Source organism: Myotis daubentonii, chromosome 6, assembly GCF_963259705.1.
Source record: "Myotis daubentonii chromosome 6, mMyoDau2.1, whole genome shotgun sequence".
Lineage (NCBI taxonomy): Eukaryota > Metazoa > Chordata > Mammalia > Chiroptera > Vespertilionidae > Myotis > Myotis daubentonii.
In genome coordinates, this window is record NC_081845.1 from 41,358,056 (window position 1) to 41,375,903 (window position 17,848).

A 17,848-nucleotide genomic window follows, 5' to 3' on the forward strand; every position below is an offset into this window, starting at 1 on the left:
AGGAGGATGTATCATTCCTCAAACTATTATCTATAAAAAAAATTTAAGTCATTTGTTTTATCATCTCATGAAACATTGTTCCTTTGGGCATCAGTTTTGGAATTGCTGATTTAATTTAGAAAAGAAAACGGCTTCTTTGTCTTGCTTCATTAGACAGGACAAAAATTGTATCTATCTTGTATTAAGTATCTTAACCTTTAAAAAAAAAAAAAAAAAGCTTACAAGGACCTGGACAATAGCTCAGTTGGTTAGAGCATCGTCCCAATACGCCGAGGTTGTGGGCTCAGTCCCTGGTCCGGGCACATACAGAAATCAACCAATGAATGCATCAATAAGTGGAACAACAAATCAATGTTTCTCCGAAATCAAACTTTTAAAGAAGCTTAAAAGATTACTTCATTATTCCAATAACGTGCTTTTCCAAGTAAGTTCTTTCCAAATCATCCATATTTGTGCTTTTCTTTGAGTTAGTTCTCTCTGCCTCTCAAATTGTGGTCTAAAATCAAACACATTTCTCTCTCAAGCATATCACTACCTACCAAGCACAGCTGAAAGGTAGCCACCTGGTTTGATTTTTCTCTTCTAAAATCATGCTTTCTGTTACTGTTTGTATAAATAAGCACTGTATATAGTGCAGTTGTCAGTGAGCATAGGATTCACTGTAATCCTCTGGAGAAAATCTGTGTCACTAGATGGTGCATGCAGAGGCTGGCATTACCGTCTACCCAGAGAGATGCTAATACTAGCTAAATGCCATGTAACTGCTGACCAGCGTGGCAGGGAAAATATAATGCATCTGCACAGGTTTTTTCTGGACCCGTTGGGTCATTTGCGGTACAGACAACGGAGTTGTACCCATTCAGTCCAGAGCATTTTCTTTTCCCTGTTAATTGAATTTATTGGGCTGACGCTGGATAATACAATTAGATTTCAGGTGTACAATTCTATTATACACCCTTTGCATATTGTACTGTGTGTTCACCACCCCAAGAGTTCAGAGCATTTTCAAGCTTGCACAGACCCCAGCCATCCTCCCCACTGAGGTCTCCTCCTTGATAGCAGAAAGTGGAAATACAGTGTGCAGAGTCTTAGCTCCAGAAGTCAGGCCCAGGTTCAAGCCCCAGCTCTGTCATTTAGTAACTGGTGATCATGAGGAATGAACAAAATAATACACTTCTAAGTACCTGGCATATCATTGGCTGTCAATTGTGAGCTCTCTTTCCCAAGCTACTTTTCATTTCTAGATTTTACCTGGACAACTGGACCCCAAAGCGGAAGGTAGCTTTTTAAAGCCTTAAACATTGGAATTAAGACTTGGGGGTGGGCTCCTTCCCAGGTCTCAGGGTATCTTGCCTGTTCACTTCCACCTTCCTCTGTGTCCTGTGCTCTGCCTCCCTGCTGTCTTATGTTGGTCTACAGCAGTGATTCTCAACCTTGGCTGCACATTAGAATCACCTGGGAATCTTTTTAAGATCCTGATTTCTGGGCCCCATCCTCCGGAAATTCTGTTTCTTTGTTACTCATGTTGTGGTCCCACCCCATAACAAAGAAACAGAATTTCCTGAGGATGGGGCCCGGAAATCAGGATTTTAAAAAGATTCCCAGGTGATTCTAATGTGCAGCCAAGGTTGAGAACCACTGGTCTACAGGGTTTTGAAAAAGAGCTGCGTATGTTACACAGGTGGTCTAGCTGCTTTGTCATGGGCCTTGCTGAACATGCTGCAGAGCATTAGCACCTCAGTAAGATAAAGTCACATTTATGACAATGTGAACACACCTGGGATACTGTAAAATGTTGCAATTAGTCTTGTTTCCTAATACTCCCACAAATCTTTGGCCATTACACACATATGGTGCTGCTAGTTTGAAAGTTTAAATTTCAACTAAGAAAGCCTGTCACCAATGTCTCCATATTTACCAGACAATTTTACCAGCCTAGGGGAGTTTCCCAGGGTAGACTATATATAACCAATTCCCAGAAGGGTTACAAAGACTCAAAGATGAGTTAAGGAGAGGTGGGAAAACTGTAAGGGGCGGGGGGGGGGATGTAGAAGAGCAAAGGTCAGACTATAAGGGGGTGGCAGGCCCATGGGGTGAGGACTGAGGCGAGTGAATAAGGAGCATTTTGATATATTCCACATCCATTCATATGCTCAGGGCTGGAGGTGCAAAGAGAAAAAACTCTGCCTTCCTGAAGCTGGCACTGCAGAGGGAGGAGAAGATGGTAAATTATGTGGCTGAGTCCCGGTGCTGCCTGCTCAGAGCCCTCTGAGTGTACTAGTATGGATGTGTCTATCCTCCAGCCACCTCATAAACCATGTCCTACTCCTACCCCCACTTGGCGAGGGGCCAAGTTCCCCAGACAGGAAGTGGGCAGGCAGGGCAGTCACCTTGGCAGCTGGACCCTAAAGAGCACTCTTGCCCACTAGTCTACTAACAAATAAGAGGGTTCTGGTTCCAGACGGTGACATAGGAGGGTTTTGAACTCACCTCCTCCTAAGGTCACACCAAATCTATAGCTACATACAGAACAATGTCCTCTGAAAGAAACTCAAAAACTAGATGAGCAACACACCTACACTGGGTAAATGAGAAAACCACATCGAAACAGGAGAGGCTGAGACACGTGCACCATGACCCCCACAGTCACCCACAGTCAGGAGGGAATGCACAACTCGGGGCTGCTTGCTGAGAACCCCACATCTGGCACCCCAACTTTAAAAACCTGCACCTGAGAGACAAGCCCCTGAGTCTTCCAGCTTTAAAAGCCAACAGGGCTTGTATCCATGAGACCCATTGGCTAGAGCAAACTGAGAAACAGTTTTTATTTTTGTTTTGTTTTTGTTTTTCAGTCTGACCATATTTTTAATTTGAAAGATAAAAAACCATAAGACCATAGAAAATGAATAGTTTTTAAAGATCTCTCTTAACTTTCAAATACACAATGTAGTGTTGTTAACAATATAGTCACCGTGCTGCACTTATAACTGGATATTTGTATGTTTTGACCACCGTCACCCATTTGGTTCACCTAAGAAGCAGTTCTTAAAGGGCTCACAGACTCACCTGGCTACCTACCAGCAGAGAGGCAGCCAACTGAAACGCTTCCAGTCTTTCTGTGAGAGACGCCTATTGGCTTAGCTTAACGCTTTGGCATGAGGGGCAGGCTTCTAACTTAACCGCTACTGAAATGCTCTCCAAAGCCCACAGAGCCCAGCGGGAGGCCTCTTCACACTCCGTCCTGGTCCAGTTGACTGTCTCCCAGGAAGGAGCCTGTGTACATGTCTGTGCCCAGCGTTTGTGGCTGTGCCAGACCCCTTGGTAGTCTGGCTCTAGTGGCTAGCAGGGCTTGTGTTCGCAGAGCTTCTGTTCTTATGTTAACGACAGTAGCAAACAAAGAAACAGCTCTTCACTGGCTATTACGCCAGGGCTCAGTGCAGAGGGAGCAGACAGACATGCCCACCTCCCAGTCTTCCCCAGAAAAAGGAATATTCACATGCTTTTTAAAAAAATTCTTTATTGTTGAAAGTATTACATATGTCCCACTTTTCTCCCATTAGCCTCTCACATACTTTAAAAGCTGCTGCCCAAGGGTCTGGTTTTCAGTCAGCTTGCATCTAGGTGCTGACTGAAATCCTCCCCTGTGGGACACTGACAGGTCCCGTACACCCTCAACTACTGGGAGCCACTAAGAGTAAAGTAGGCTGTTTGGCAATCAAAAAGGTTTGAGAAACAACCAAGACATAGGAGGGGTTGAACAGTAAGGCTCATCTCCTATAGGAGGCAATCCTGCACGACTCTGAGATGTGGCTGTTTTATCTAATGCTTGGAGACAGAGAGAGAGAGAGAGAGAGAGAGAGAGAGAGAGAGAGAGAGAGAGAGAGACAGAGACAGAGAGAGAGAGAGAGAGAGAGAGAGGGAGAGGGAGGGGAGGGGGAGGGGGAGGGAGGGAGAGGGAGAGGGAGAGGGAGAGGGAGAGGGAGAGGGAGAGGGAGAGGGAGAGGGAGAGGGAGAGGGAGAGAGAGAGAGAAGAAAGAAAGAAAGAAAGAAAGAAAGAAAGAAAGAAAGAAAGAAAGAAAGAAAGAAAGAAAGAAAGAAAGAAAGAAAGAAAGAAAGAAAAAGAGAAGGGAAGGAAGGAAAAGAGAGGGGGGAGGGAAGGAGGGAGGGAAGGAGGAAGGAAGGAAGGAAGGAAGGAAGGAAGGAAGGAAGGAAGGAAGGAAGGAAGGAAGGAAAAGAAAGAAGGAGGAGGAGGAACAGGATTATTTTCTAAATGAAAAAAAAAAAAAAGATAAAAGCCCTTACTAAAATGGAAATAAGTGATTTACCTAATAAAGAGTTAAAAGTAACAATCATAAGGAAACTCACAAGCTTGGGAGACAAATGGATGAACAAAGTGAGAACTTCAACAAAGAGGAGTGTCAGGCAGGCAGGTGGGGTGGTGATCAAGATGGTGGAGTAGGCTGACCCTGAGCTCACCTCCTCTCATGACACCAAAACTACAATTATATATAGAGAGAAAGCAACTATCTCTGAGAACAACCTGAATGCTCACAGAACAGATTCTCTCCAGTGGAGATATAACAAAAAGCCATATTGAGAGGGTATGAGGGGCAGCAGTACAATGTCCAGTAACCAGGAGGGATATCACGCATCTCAGCAGCCCCCACCACACACACACACACACACACACACACACACACACACACACACACACACACACTAAGATGTCTGAGATCCACATCCGATTCCTCAGCCTAAGACACCTGCACAAGGAAGAGGAGCCCCCATAATATCTGGTTTTGAGAACCAGCAAGGCTTACATACTGGAGAGCTGAGGGGCTGTGGGAAACCCAGAATCCTTGTTAAAAGGCCTCCTGCACAAATTCATTCACTCTGAGTCACAGCACAGACAACAGTTTGAAAGGCACCCATATCATACATGAAGGAGATATGTTGATTGATTTTAGGATATGTGCCAGAGGGATTTGTTGGGGCTCTTTCAGGGGACACAGGCAACGGTGGGCACTGTACTTCCTTTGCTTTGTTTACTGTCCTTCCATGGGTACCTGGTGGGCACCAGGTCTGACAATTTCCATTAATTTGCTATTTGCACCACTTGTCGTTCCCCTCAGGACTTACCCAGTCCAACCACTCTTCAAATCAGCACCCATCAAGCAGCACCAACAGACCTCCAAAGTAGGACCCTGCCCCCAGGCACCCAGTAGGCCTCCAAAGTGATGTCCCATTCTCCACAGCTCCCAGCAAGCCTCCTAAGTGGTGCCCCAACCCCCAGCACCTGGCAGGTGGCATTAAAGCAACCCCAAAGGGGATTAAGGGACCAGCCCCTGCACACCAACACAATAGTAGAGGCCAGGCTCATAGCTACCCACGCTGGAGACCTTCCCCACACACCAGCGTGCCAGGAGCAGTAGCAGACAAATCCCCTCAGCTGGCCATGCCAGGGCTCTGCCCCACACACCAGCATGCTTATGCCCATTGCAGATATGCCTCACAGTCAGGGAACAGCCAGACCCACCAGTGCACACACAGCAGTTGGGGCTGGGCCTCACAGCTGGGTCAGGGGCCAGCCCCATCCTACAGAGCACCCACACCTGTCATGGCCCAACCACAACAGGAGGATGCATGCAGTTCACACAGGAGACACCCCCCAAAATACCCGGCCCTGATTTCCAGAGGGGATTGTGCTAATTGGCCCCACAGGACCCCTTCTAGAGGCCACTCTTTTAATACTATGTGATATAGCTGATCTGCCTAGTACACAGAAACAAACACAGAATCTTAGGTAAAATAAGGAGAAAAAGACATATGTTCCAAATAAAGGGACAAGACAAAACCCCAGAAACAATGAAATGAAACATAGTTAAGCAGTCTACCACTTAAAAAATTTAAAGTAATGGTCATAGGATGCTCACTAAATCCAGGAGAACAATGGATGAACACAGTGAGAACTTCAACAAAGAGATAGAAAATATATTTTTAAAAACCCAATCAGAACTGAAAAATACAAAAAATGAAATTTTAAAAAACTAAAGGAAATCAACAACTGATTAGATGATGCAGAAGAACAGAACAGCAATGTGGATGACAAGGTAGTGGAAATGACGCAACCAGAACAGCAAAAAGAAAAAAGAAATTTTAATGAGGAGAGTTTAAGGAACCTCTGGGACAACTCCAAACATACTAACATTCGCATTATAGGAATCCCAGAAGGAGAAGAGGGAGAGAAAGAGACAGAAAACCCAATAGAAGAAATAATAACTAAAACTTCCCTAACCTGGCAAAGGAAACAGACATGTAAGTTCAGGAAGCACAAAGATTTCTAAACAAGATGAACCCAAAGAGACCCACACCAACACACATCATAATTAAAACATCAAAAGTTAAAAATAGAGAAACTCTTAAATGTAATAAGAGGAAACAAGTAATAATGCACTAGACCAGTGGTCGCCAACTGGTGGTCTGCAGACCACTGGTGGTCTGTGAGGTCCGAAATGCTGGCGACCGCTGCACTACACAACTCCTACCAGACTATCACAGAATTTTCAGAATTGTACAGGCCAGGGGGAGTAGCTTGATATATTCAAAGTAATGAAAGGAGAAAAGCTGCAACCAGGAATACTCTATCCCACCAGGCTATCATTCAGAATTAAAGGAGAAATAGTTTCCCAGATAAGCAAAAGCCAAAAGAGTTCATCACCATTAACATGCATTATAAGAAATGCTAAATCAGCTTATTTAAATGGAAAAGAAAAGGCCCAAACTAGAAATAAGAAAATATGTGAAAGAAAAATCTCACTGGTAAAGGCAAGCATATAGTAAAGGTAGTGGATCAACCACTAGTATGAAGGTTAAAAGATAAAGTAATAAAATCACCCATATCTATATATATAAAAACCTGAGGGACCAGTCAGCCGTTCAACCGTCCGACTGGTAGCTATGATGCACACTGACCACCAGGGGACAGACCAGGAGCTGCCGAGCTGCGGTGACTTGGCAACTGCAGTTCTCAGGTGATGCATCCAGAACCAAAAAGGAGGTTGTCCGATTCCGAGGTGTGTCAACTGAGAACCACCCTCTCACAATTCGGGACCTTTCAGGGGGTGTTGGAGAGCCGGTTTTGGCCCAATCCCCACAGGCCAGGCCGAGGGACCCTACCTGTGCATGAATCTGTGCACCAGGCCTCTATAATAATAAGGTATACACACACAAAAAAAAGATGTAAATTATGACATCAAAAGCATAAAACCTGAAGGGGGTGGAGTAAAAATATAGTACTTTTAGAATGCATTTAAACTTAAATGACTACCAACTTAAAATAAACTGCCATTTACACAATAAGTTGTATATGAATCTCAGGGTAACCACAAACCAAAAACCTTTCTAAAATAAAGAGAAAATAATTCAAATTTACCACTAAAAAAAAGGAATCAAATCCCATTTGAAGAGAATAAGAGAAAAAGAATAGCAAAGTTCTAAAAAACAATCAGAAAACAACAGCACAGCAGTAAGTACATACCTATCAATAATTACTTTAGTGACTTTGAGCATGTTTTCATATGTCTCTTAGCTTTTCTTATGTCCTCTTTCAAAAAGTATCTATTTAGGTCTGTTGCCCATTTTTTGATTGGATCATTTATCTTCCTTTTTTAAAGTTGTATCAGTTCCTCTAAATGTTGGAGATTAAACCCGTATCAGAGATAACATTGGCAAATATATTCTCCTATGCAGTGGGCTTTCTTGTTTTATTGATGGTTTCTTTTGCTGTGCAGAAGCTTTTTTATTTTGATGAATAATAAAAAGCTTATTAAAACCACAATGAGGTACCATCTCTCACCTGTCAGAATGGCTATCATCAACAAATCAACAAATGACAAGTGCTGGCGAGGATGTGGAAAAAAAGGAACCCTTGTGCACTGCTGGTGGGAATGCAGACTGGTGCAGCCACTGTGGAGAACAGTATGGAGTTTCCTCAAAAAACTAAAAATGGAACTCCCATTTGACCCAGTGATCCCACCATTTCTAGGAATATATCCCAAGCAACTAGAAACACCAATTAGAAAGAATATATGCACCCCTATGTTCATAGCGCACAATTTACAATAACTAAGATTTGGAAACAGCCTAAGGGCCCATCAGCAGATAAGTGGATTAAAAAACTGTGGTACATCTACACAATGGAATACTACACTGCTGTAAGAAGGAAGGAACTCCTACCATTCACAACAGCATGGATGGACCTGGAGAGCATTATGCTAAGCGAAATAAGCCAGTCAGAGAAAGATAAATATCACATGATCTCACTCATTTGTGGAATATAATGAACAACATAAACTGATGAACAAAAACAGACCCAGAGACAGAGAAGCATCGATCAGACGGTCAAACCTCAGAAAGAAGGTAGGGGAATGTGGGCGTAAGGGGGAGAGATCAACCAAATGACTTGTATGCATACATATAAGCCTAACCAATGGACACAGACAACAGGGGGGTGAGGGCATGAGCGGGGGTGGGGAGGCAATGGGGGATAAGGACACATATGTAATACCTTAATCAATAAAGAAAATAAAAAATAATAATTACTTTAAATGTAAATGCTCCATTCAAAAGACATAGGGTGCCTGAATGCATTAGACAAACAAGACCCATCTATAATGCTGCCTATAAGAAACTCACTAGAGACCTAAAGAAACCCAGGGACTAAAAGTGAAGATATGGAAAAAAATATTTCATACAAATGGAAATAAAAAGAAATCTGGGGTAGCAATACTTATATTAGACAAAATAGAGTTTAAAACAAAGAGTGTGACAAGAGGGAAAGGAGGGCATTACATAATGATAAAGAGATCAAGCTAACAAGAGGACTTATCACATGTAAATATCTACACAACCAACATAGGACATCTAAATGCATAAAGCAAATATTAACAGACATGAAGGGAGAGATTGACTATTATACACAAATAGGTAGGGACATTACCCCCCTCCACTCCCAATTACGTTAATGAATACATCATCCGGGCAAATTGTCAACAAGGAAAATATAGGCCTTAAGGCCATATATTCTAATGTCATTTAATGAATATTTACAGAATGTTCCAACCAAAAAAAAAATGGCAGAATACACATTCTTTTCAAGTACACATGGGATATTCTTTAGAATAGATTACATGTTAGGCCACAAAACAAGTTGCAATAAATATTATGATTGAAATCATATCAAGCATCTTTTCTGACCACAAAGGTATGAAACTAGAAATTACCTACAAAAAGAAACTGGAAAAAACACAAACATGTGAGGGCTAAACAACATGCTACTGAACAATGAATGGGTTATTGAAGAATTTAAAGAGGAAATAAAAAATATCTTGAGACAAATGAAAAGGGAAACATGATGTTCCAAAATATATGAAACAAAACCAAAGCAGTTGTAAGAGAGATCATAGTGATACAGGCCCACCTCAAGAAACAGGAAAAACCTCAAATAAACAATCAAACTTGGCACTTAAAGGAACAAGAATGACCAAAGTGAGTAGAAGGAGGAAAATAAAGGTCAGCATGAAAATAAATGAAATAGAGACTAAAACAAACAAAAATGATCAATAAAATTAAGAGCTGTTCTTTGAGAAAAGATAAACAAAATTGTTAAATCCGTAGCTACTCTTTAAGAATAAAAGGAGGAAGAACTAAAAATCAGACGTGAAAGAGAAGTTACAACCAACTCCACAGAAATACAAAGCATTATGACAGAATGCTACAATTGTATGCCAACAAATTGGACAACCTTAGAAGAAATGGATAAATTTCTAGAAACACAATATCCAAGATTTATTCTGGAAAAGACAATAAATCTGAAGAATGATTATTAGTAATAAAATTAAATCAGTAATAAAAAAAAAAAACTTCAACAAACAAAAGTCTAGGATGAGACAGCTTATAGGTGAATTCTACCAAACATTCAGAGAAAATTTAACACCTAACTTCTCAAAATACAAAAAAATAGAGGAGGGAACACTTCCAAATTCATTCTATGAGACTAGCATTACTTTGATACCAAAACCAGACAAAGACACTAAAAAAAAAAGAAGAAAATTACAGGTGAATATCTCTGATAAACATAGATGCAAAAATCCTCAACAAAATTTCAGCAAACTGAATTCAACAATAGATTAAAAGAATCACACACCATGATCAAGTGAGATTTATTCAATAATGATTCCATATCTTTAGATCAACATGATACACAACATCAACAAAAGGATAAAAATCATATACTCTTCTCAATAGATGTGGAAAAAGCATTTGACAAGATTACACACTCTCTTTTGATAAAAGCTCTCACCAAAGTGGGTATAGAGGGAGCATACTTCAACATAATAAAAGTCGTATATTATGGCAGGCCCCAGCTAACATCATACTCAAATATGAAAAGCTGAATGCTTTTCCTCTAAGACAACGGTTCTCAACCTGTGGGTTGTGACCTCTTTGGCGGTCGAACAACCCTTTCACAGGGGTCCCTAAGACCATCCTGCATATCAGATATTTACATTATGATTCATAACAGTAGCAAAATTACAGTTATGAAGTAGCAACGAAAATAATTTTATGGTTGGGTCACAACATGAGGAACTGTATTTAAAGGGCCAGAAGGTTGAGAACCACTGCTCTAAGAGCAGGAACAAGACAAGGATGCCCATTAACATCACTTCTATTCAACATGGGAATTCCTAGTCATAGCAAAGAAAAGAAATAAAAGGCATCCGAATTGGAAATGAAAAAGTAAAACTCTTTATTATTTGCAGATGACATGATACTATATATTACTACATATATATTTTTTAAATATATATATTTCTTTATTGGTTTCAGAGAGGAAGGGAGAAGGAGAGAGAGACAGAAACATCAATGATGAGAGAGAATCATCGATCGGGTGCCTCCTGCACGCCACCCACTGGGGATCGAGCCCACAAGCCAGGCATGTGCCCGTGGCCGGAATCGAACCTGGGACCCTTCAGTCCGCAGGCTGATGCTTTATCCACTGAGCCAAGCCAGCTAGGGCATATTACTACATATATTTAAAAAAAAATCCTAAAGATCCCACCAAAAAGCTATTAGAACTAGTAAACATGAATTCAGTAAAGTTTCAGGATATAGAATCAATATACAGAAATCTGTTGTGTTTCTATACACCAATAATGGATGGTCAGAAGAAGAAATTAAGAAAAGAATCACATTTTCAATTGCATCAAAAAATAAAATATCTAGGAATAAATTTCTTTTATTTCTTTAAAAGGCAATAAAATGCCTTTTATTTCTTTTCTTTGCTATGACTAGGAATTCCCATGTTGAATAGAAGTGATGTTAATGGGCATCCTTGTCTTGTTCCTGCTCTTAGAGCAGTGGTTCTTAAGAGGTGAAAGACCTGATGCACTCTGAAACTATGACATTGAAGAAAGAAATTTAAGAAGATACAAGTAAATGGAAGGATATACCCTGTTCATGAATTAGAAGTATTAATATTGTGAAAATATCCTTACAACCTAAAGCAATATACAGATTCAACATAATCCCTATTAAAATACCAATGAAGCCTGGCCAGTGTAGCTCAGTGGTTGAATGTTGACCCACGCACCAAGAGACTGTCGGTTTGATTCCTGGTCAGGAATGGTGAGGACTCAAGACAACCCATCTATGATTTTCTCTCTCGTTGATGTTTCTTTTCTTTTCTTTTCTAAAATATATTATTATTGATTTCAGAGAGGAAGGGAGAGGGAGAGAGAGATGGAAACATCAATGATGAGAGAACCATTGATCGGCTGCCTCCTGCACACCCCCTCATTGGGGATCGAGTCCACAACCCTGGACTCTTCAATCCACAGGCTGACACCACATCCACTGAGCCAAATCAGCTAGGGCTCTAGTTGATGTTTCTATCTCTCTTTCCCTCACCCTTCCTCTCTCTCTAAAAATCAATAAAAACATTTTAAAAAATACCAATGGCATTCTCAGAATTAGAACTAATATTAAAATATATATGGAACCACAAAGACCCACATAGCCCAAGAAATGTTGAAAAAAGAACAAAATGGGAGGTATCATGCTCCCTGATATCAAACTATACTATAAAGATATAATAATCAAAACAGTATGGTACTGGCATGTTTCCATGCCTGTGCATTGATCATCTGCCCCCGATGGTCATTGCACATCATAGCTAGTCATAGCTACGGGACAGCCGGCTGGTAGCTTAGGCTTTTATATATATAGATGTCCAGAAAAGGCAAATCTATAAGGACATAGCATACATAAAAGGTTGCCTGGAGTGGGGAGTAGGGCTGAACTCACCGAGGATCTGACTAGGGTGATGAAATGTCCAGTAATGGTTGCACAACCCAGTAAATTGACAAGAGAGGAACTGCACACTTGATATGGGTGAGTTTTATGGTATGGAAATTATACTTTAATAAAGTTGCCAAAATAAACTCTGGTAGTGAAATAAAAAGAAAAAGGAGCAAATGAATCTCTGGGTGGCACCATCCAGGAATAGCCACCTGGAGAATTGCAATGTCAAGTAGAAAAGGCAGACAGCGAGCAACTGAGATTAAAGTTTTTGTGTGTGTTTTTCATCAGGTCCTGGCAAAGAAGTAGAGAACTGTCTTGAGCAGTGGTTCTTATGTCACAGTTTACCTCTGGGGGCACAACTGTCCCTCTACTGAGTCTGCTCCTGTACATCAGACGGCTGGGACCACGTCCTGTGAAGAACGCCCTGATCCCACCTGGCAGGTTTCTCCCTGCTCAGGAGCTTTTCCCTACCCAGGAGCTCAGGGCCAGGCCAAGGCCTACGGAGCAGCGGAGGGCAGCCAGGGTCACACAGGCAGGTAGCCTCCTTTAACGCTGTACCGGCTGAGAAAGCTATCATTTTCTCTCTGTTCGAGAGGAAATTCCTCGGTGGCCATTCATGAGAGCCATTAATGCCAAATAACCTTAGGAATTGTACACAAACGACCTTCGTGGTGCTATGACTTAGAAAGTGATTTACATTTAGTTGGCAATGAAAATATCACACTGTTCTCTGGTTCCCAAGTATATGAAAGGCTTTGGTGAGTATCAAAGGCAACAGCTTCCAGCCATTTTAAAGAGGGAGTCAGACTGAGGTTAAGCTGAAAACAAGGTCGGCCTCAAAGTGTCACAACCCTAAATTCATGGGGAAACGACGGACATTAGCACACGGCCGCATTGCTTCCCCCCAGGACATTCAGACACTGGCCCGCGATTGGCCTTTTCCAGAAGGCCCGGTTCCCTGCAGGCTCAATGCCCAGAAGTTGCACCTACCTGACTCCAGGAACAACGGGAACACACCAGCTCTGCCACTGCTCTGGCCTTGCCTCGGAGAGTAAATTCCCTCTGATTCATCCAGGATGGTTGGTACATGCAAGTGCGGTTCCAGAGGGAAGATGACTGGGAGGGGCTTCAGCGTTTGTTCACACCTGAACCTCTGAGTTGATTTTGCTATTTCCTGGTGTAGCAAGGCTACGTGGGTGAAAGGGTTTCAGGTTTACTTGGTGAGGGAGAGAACGGTCAGTGTAGGAAGGGAGTTCAGGGAAGGGACGATTCCAGAAGGAAAACTGGGGAACAGATACTGCAGATGGAGTTTGCCTACCTCTCCCTCTTCCTCCCGGTGTCTCCGCCCCAAGAGCTGTCACGTGGCCTCTCATGGCACACAGTTTCCCCCCAGCAATCCCGCCACGTCAAGAGCTTCAGCTGAGAGCAATGGTCCAGGTGGTAGAAACAGCGACTTTGAAGGCCGAATCAGCCCAAACAGGCAAAGAAGCAAGACAAACAGCAACTAGGATGAATTGGCATAGATATTGGCCACACTGTTTCAAGCACCAGGGATTTTTTTTTTAATCCCAGAAGCTTATATACCTTTTAGGAAAAGTGTCTTTTACTGTTGTTTATAAAAATCGTTGTAAAAATTAATGTTACCTGTCTGACTGCCTTGACTAAAACAGCACCCTGGTCATGCACTAGTCGCGTGCCCTGCTCCATGTTTCTTCACAGTTTATTCATTCCTGAAGTTATATTTTCTGTCAATTATCTTTTAAATGTTTTTTTGTAGTTTAGATGAACATAAAAGTTGCTAAAATTGTACAGAGAGAATGCTCATGCCCTTCACCCAGATTTCCCTAACATTTTACATAATCATAGTACAATGATCAGAATCTGAAAACCTTCGCTGATATAGTGCTATTACCTAACCTGCAGCTTACTTACATTTAGTCAGTTTTCTCACTAAATGTCTTTTTCTGGCCCAGGTTCCACATTGTATTTGGAGCACTTGGCTAAGGTGGTGTCTGCCTGATTTTTCCACTTCTGCCAAGTTGCTACTTTCCCCCTTGAACATTACCTTATAACTTAATGGGAGCTAGATTTTGCCTAGGTCAAAATACATATTTAAATGCCATCTTTTGGAAAAAAAGTATTTGAGGCAAATTACAATAAAAGATGTATGCAAACAAGGTTCTTGTGTGTCCTCTCTCCACAAATAGTCCTTCCCTGTTTCCGAAGCCCCAAAGAGGTCTTGCAGTTTCCTTCTTAAACCCAGTCATCACCAGGTTCTACCAATTCCACCTTCTGCATAGGCCCCAGCTGTGTCCCTTCTCCCCAGCCCCAGCACGTTTCATAGTTTGTCTCTTTGACTCCAAGCCTTGCTCCTCTCAAACTCGATGTACTCACTAACTGGAGTCCGGGGTGAGCTTCAAAAAGCACAAAAGACGAGGTCACCTCTCAATTTGAGTCTTGAGTGGCTTCCCACTGTCCTCAGGCAGAGATGATCTATGCACAGAGCCTGGAAGGGGGCATCTGGACGAACTCATGATAAAATGATCCCTAGGTAGCTGAACAAGTTAATCTCCCAGTTGCAAGAATCAGCTGGAGAACTTGTTAAAAATGTAAGCCCCTAGGCTGCTACCCAAGGAGACTGACTCCGAGGAAGAGCCTGGGACTGCACTAGAACAAGCTTCCCAGGTGACTGCGATATGGGGTCAGCCGAGGAAACACTGATCAGACACCAAAATGACATTAGTTCTTAGAGGAGCTTTGAGAAAAATGTTCTCTAGTTTCCACACTTCTGTAAATGATGTTGCAGTCCTGTCAGAATTATTAAATGCACCTAAATTTATTGAAAATTTCATTAAGTTAGAAAATTAGCTAAATGAGAAGTCCTGGCATATTCTAACTTCTGTTGCATTTGCACATATTATAAGAATGTTGTCGTTTTTCTTAAGAAAAGTGATCCTTTCCTTTCCTAAGACTCATTACATGTAACTCCCTAGTGGTAAGGATAGAATCCTTTTAGAATCATGTGATGCAGTGTTATTATCCTATTTTAAAGATCCCAACCCCTGCAGTGTCCAGCACAGCCACTGACCAAGCTCTGGTCCCCACACTTTAACACCCAGGTGGGGCAGTGTTTTAAACTTCTGGCTATGGAGTACGGGAAACCCTACACCCCTATCAGCACCCAAGGTTTCAAAGACAAACACAGTCAGTCCCAGAACTAAGCAATTTCAAAAACTCAAGCAAGCAATTACTTATGTCAAGTTTATTATACTATTGGAGGGGTCAAGACGTCCCAAAACCCCTGTGTCCAACTTATGTAAGCCTCCGCATAATTCCCAACAGTGACTCAGCCTGGGGTTTATAAACAAAATACATATTACACCAATGAGATTTAAGTATGTAATGTGAACACAGTTCATCTCCCAACAAAATAAGAGGAGTGGCATTTAATCAGATGTTTTCCTACATGCACCTCCCTCCACTCTGGTTGTGCAGAGTGGATGGGAAATGCTGGCAGAGAGAGGAGGTAGGGAGCCTCTGGTCGGTAGCAATGGCCTGTGATGGGCTGTAGCTACCTGGTTCCCAAGCTCCTCTGCTCTGAGTCAGAACCACCTGGAATGCAGTGCCCCCTTCTCAGGCTGAGGCCTAACGCCTTCACCACCTCATCCTGTGTTAGTTTTTCTCTCGTGACAAATGTATATCCTTGTCAACTCTCAAGAAAAACTTGGGGACATAAATTATGACAAAACCTTGATTAAGGAATGCAGTTTCTTTGGGTAGTAGTTTCTGTTTTGGTTAATTAATGAGGAAAATATAGGCACTGAGACAGATCTTTATCACAGACTCTGACCACATGCAAAACAAAGAAAATTGGGCAGTGTGATGCATTTGAGAATCTGGTGTTCTGTTGTGCTCAACTATTTCCTGCTGAGTTTGGAGCCCAGAATGTAAATCCAATCAGCTCCAAATGAGTGAGTCATAAAATCACCTGGGAGAACTAGGCACAGGTTGCTCCACCAGCCACTTTCATCCTGTCTGAAGCTTTTCATTTGGGATTGCCTCAGCATTTTTATTAAAAGGTAATTGATTGAGTCATTACCACAGTGCCATTTTATTTGTTTGGAGTATATATCTTGGAAGAATCCCGGCACTCTCAAAATTGAACAAGACATCTAAAAGTAGAAATGAAAAAACATAAAAAGCTTCAAAGGAGCAGGAACAGTGATGTTGAGCCCCTGGATGAACTGCCGAGCTGAATGCTGGCTTTAGCCTGAGTCTGCCCAACCCCTGGTGAACTTGGGTAAATTACCCTCCCCTTCAGGAGCTGCAGCTTCTTTAGGGAAAAAAAAAAATTAAAATACCATTTAACTCAAAGGGCTCTTACATAACTCATGGATTCAATAAACAAATGTCTTCCCGGCCTAAAGACAGTCTCTCCTCTAGCTGGTCTCCCTCTCCGCCTTCCTTCTAGGGTCCAGGCCTCTCACCCAATAAAGTTCTGCTCTGTGACCTGCCCTGGGGACTGCGGATGCTCAGGAGGCCTGGGTGCCTGCCCACTTCATTCTCTTACCCACCACCTGGCTCCAGCGTGCTGACCACGCTCCCTTACTCCCCCATTTCTCCATCCTGACCTCGAGCTCTAGGTAGTCCTCCGTCCTTCCAGAACCCCTGAATGCCTCCAGTGGGCCACTTAAGGACCTCTGGCTTCCCACACACCTCCTGCAGGCTGTGGAGAGCCAGGAGCTGCCTCAGGCCTATCTGTCAAGCCAACCTGTCCTTCGAGGATGCCCCATGGCAGATGTGCCAACCAGTGGATATTACCTATCTCCTAGGGATCTGGAGGGGTGCAGGGCATAAATCTCTGTGCTTTTGTCTCCACCTATTTACCATGACCTAGACATCAGCCCAAAGAGGGGTGGCTAGGACACACTGGGCTCCCTGCAGCTTCCCCCAGTTGCCCTCTTCTTTCGCACACACCATCTGTCCTATGTCACATGCCGATTTCTCTCTATCCCTGCCTTTTACTGTGGTCCATAGGATGGCATATATGTATATAATTGATTTCAGAGAAGAAGGGAGAGAGAGAAAGAGATAAAAACATCAATGATGAGAGGGAATCATTGGTCAGATGACTCCTGCACACCCCCTACTGGGAAACCGTGACCTCTTGGTTCATAGGCCGATGCTCAACCACTGAGCAACACTGGCTGGGCCACAGGACAGCTCTTGGTATGTGCTAAAGAAATTCTCTCTCCACAAAGCTTGACTTTTAAAACCAATGCTTCTCTGAAGACCCAGAAGTCCTACTCTAGATGTCAAAGGCTGGATATCGAATCCTTTTCTTTGTATTCTTGCGATGGTTCTCCTAATCCTACCTCAAGGCAAACCAGCTATTTCTGGTCAGAAAATGCAGATCCATCCATACTTTAATATATTTAAAAGAAAAACCTCTTCCTGTAACAATTTCTCTCTCCGCCTCACATTTCCT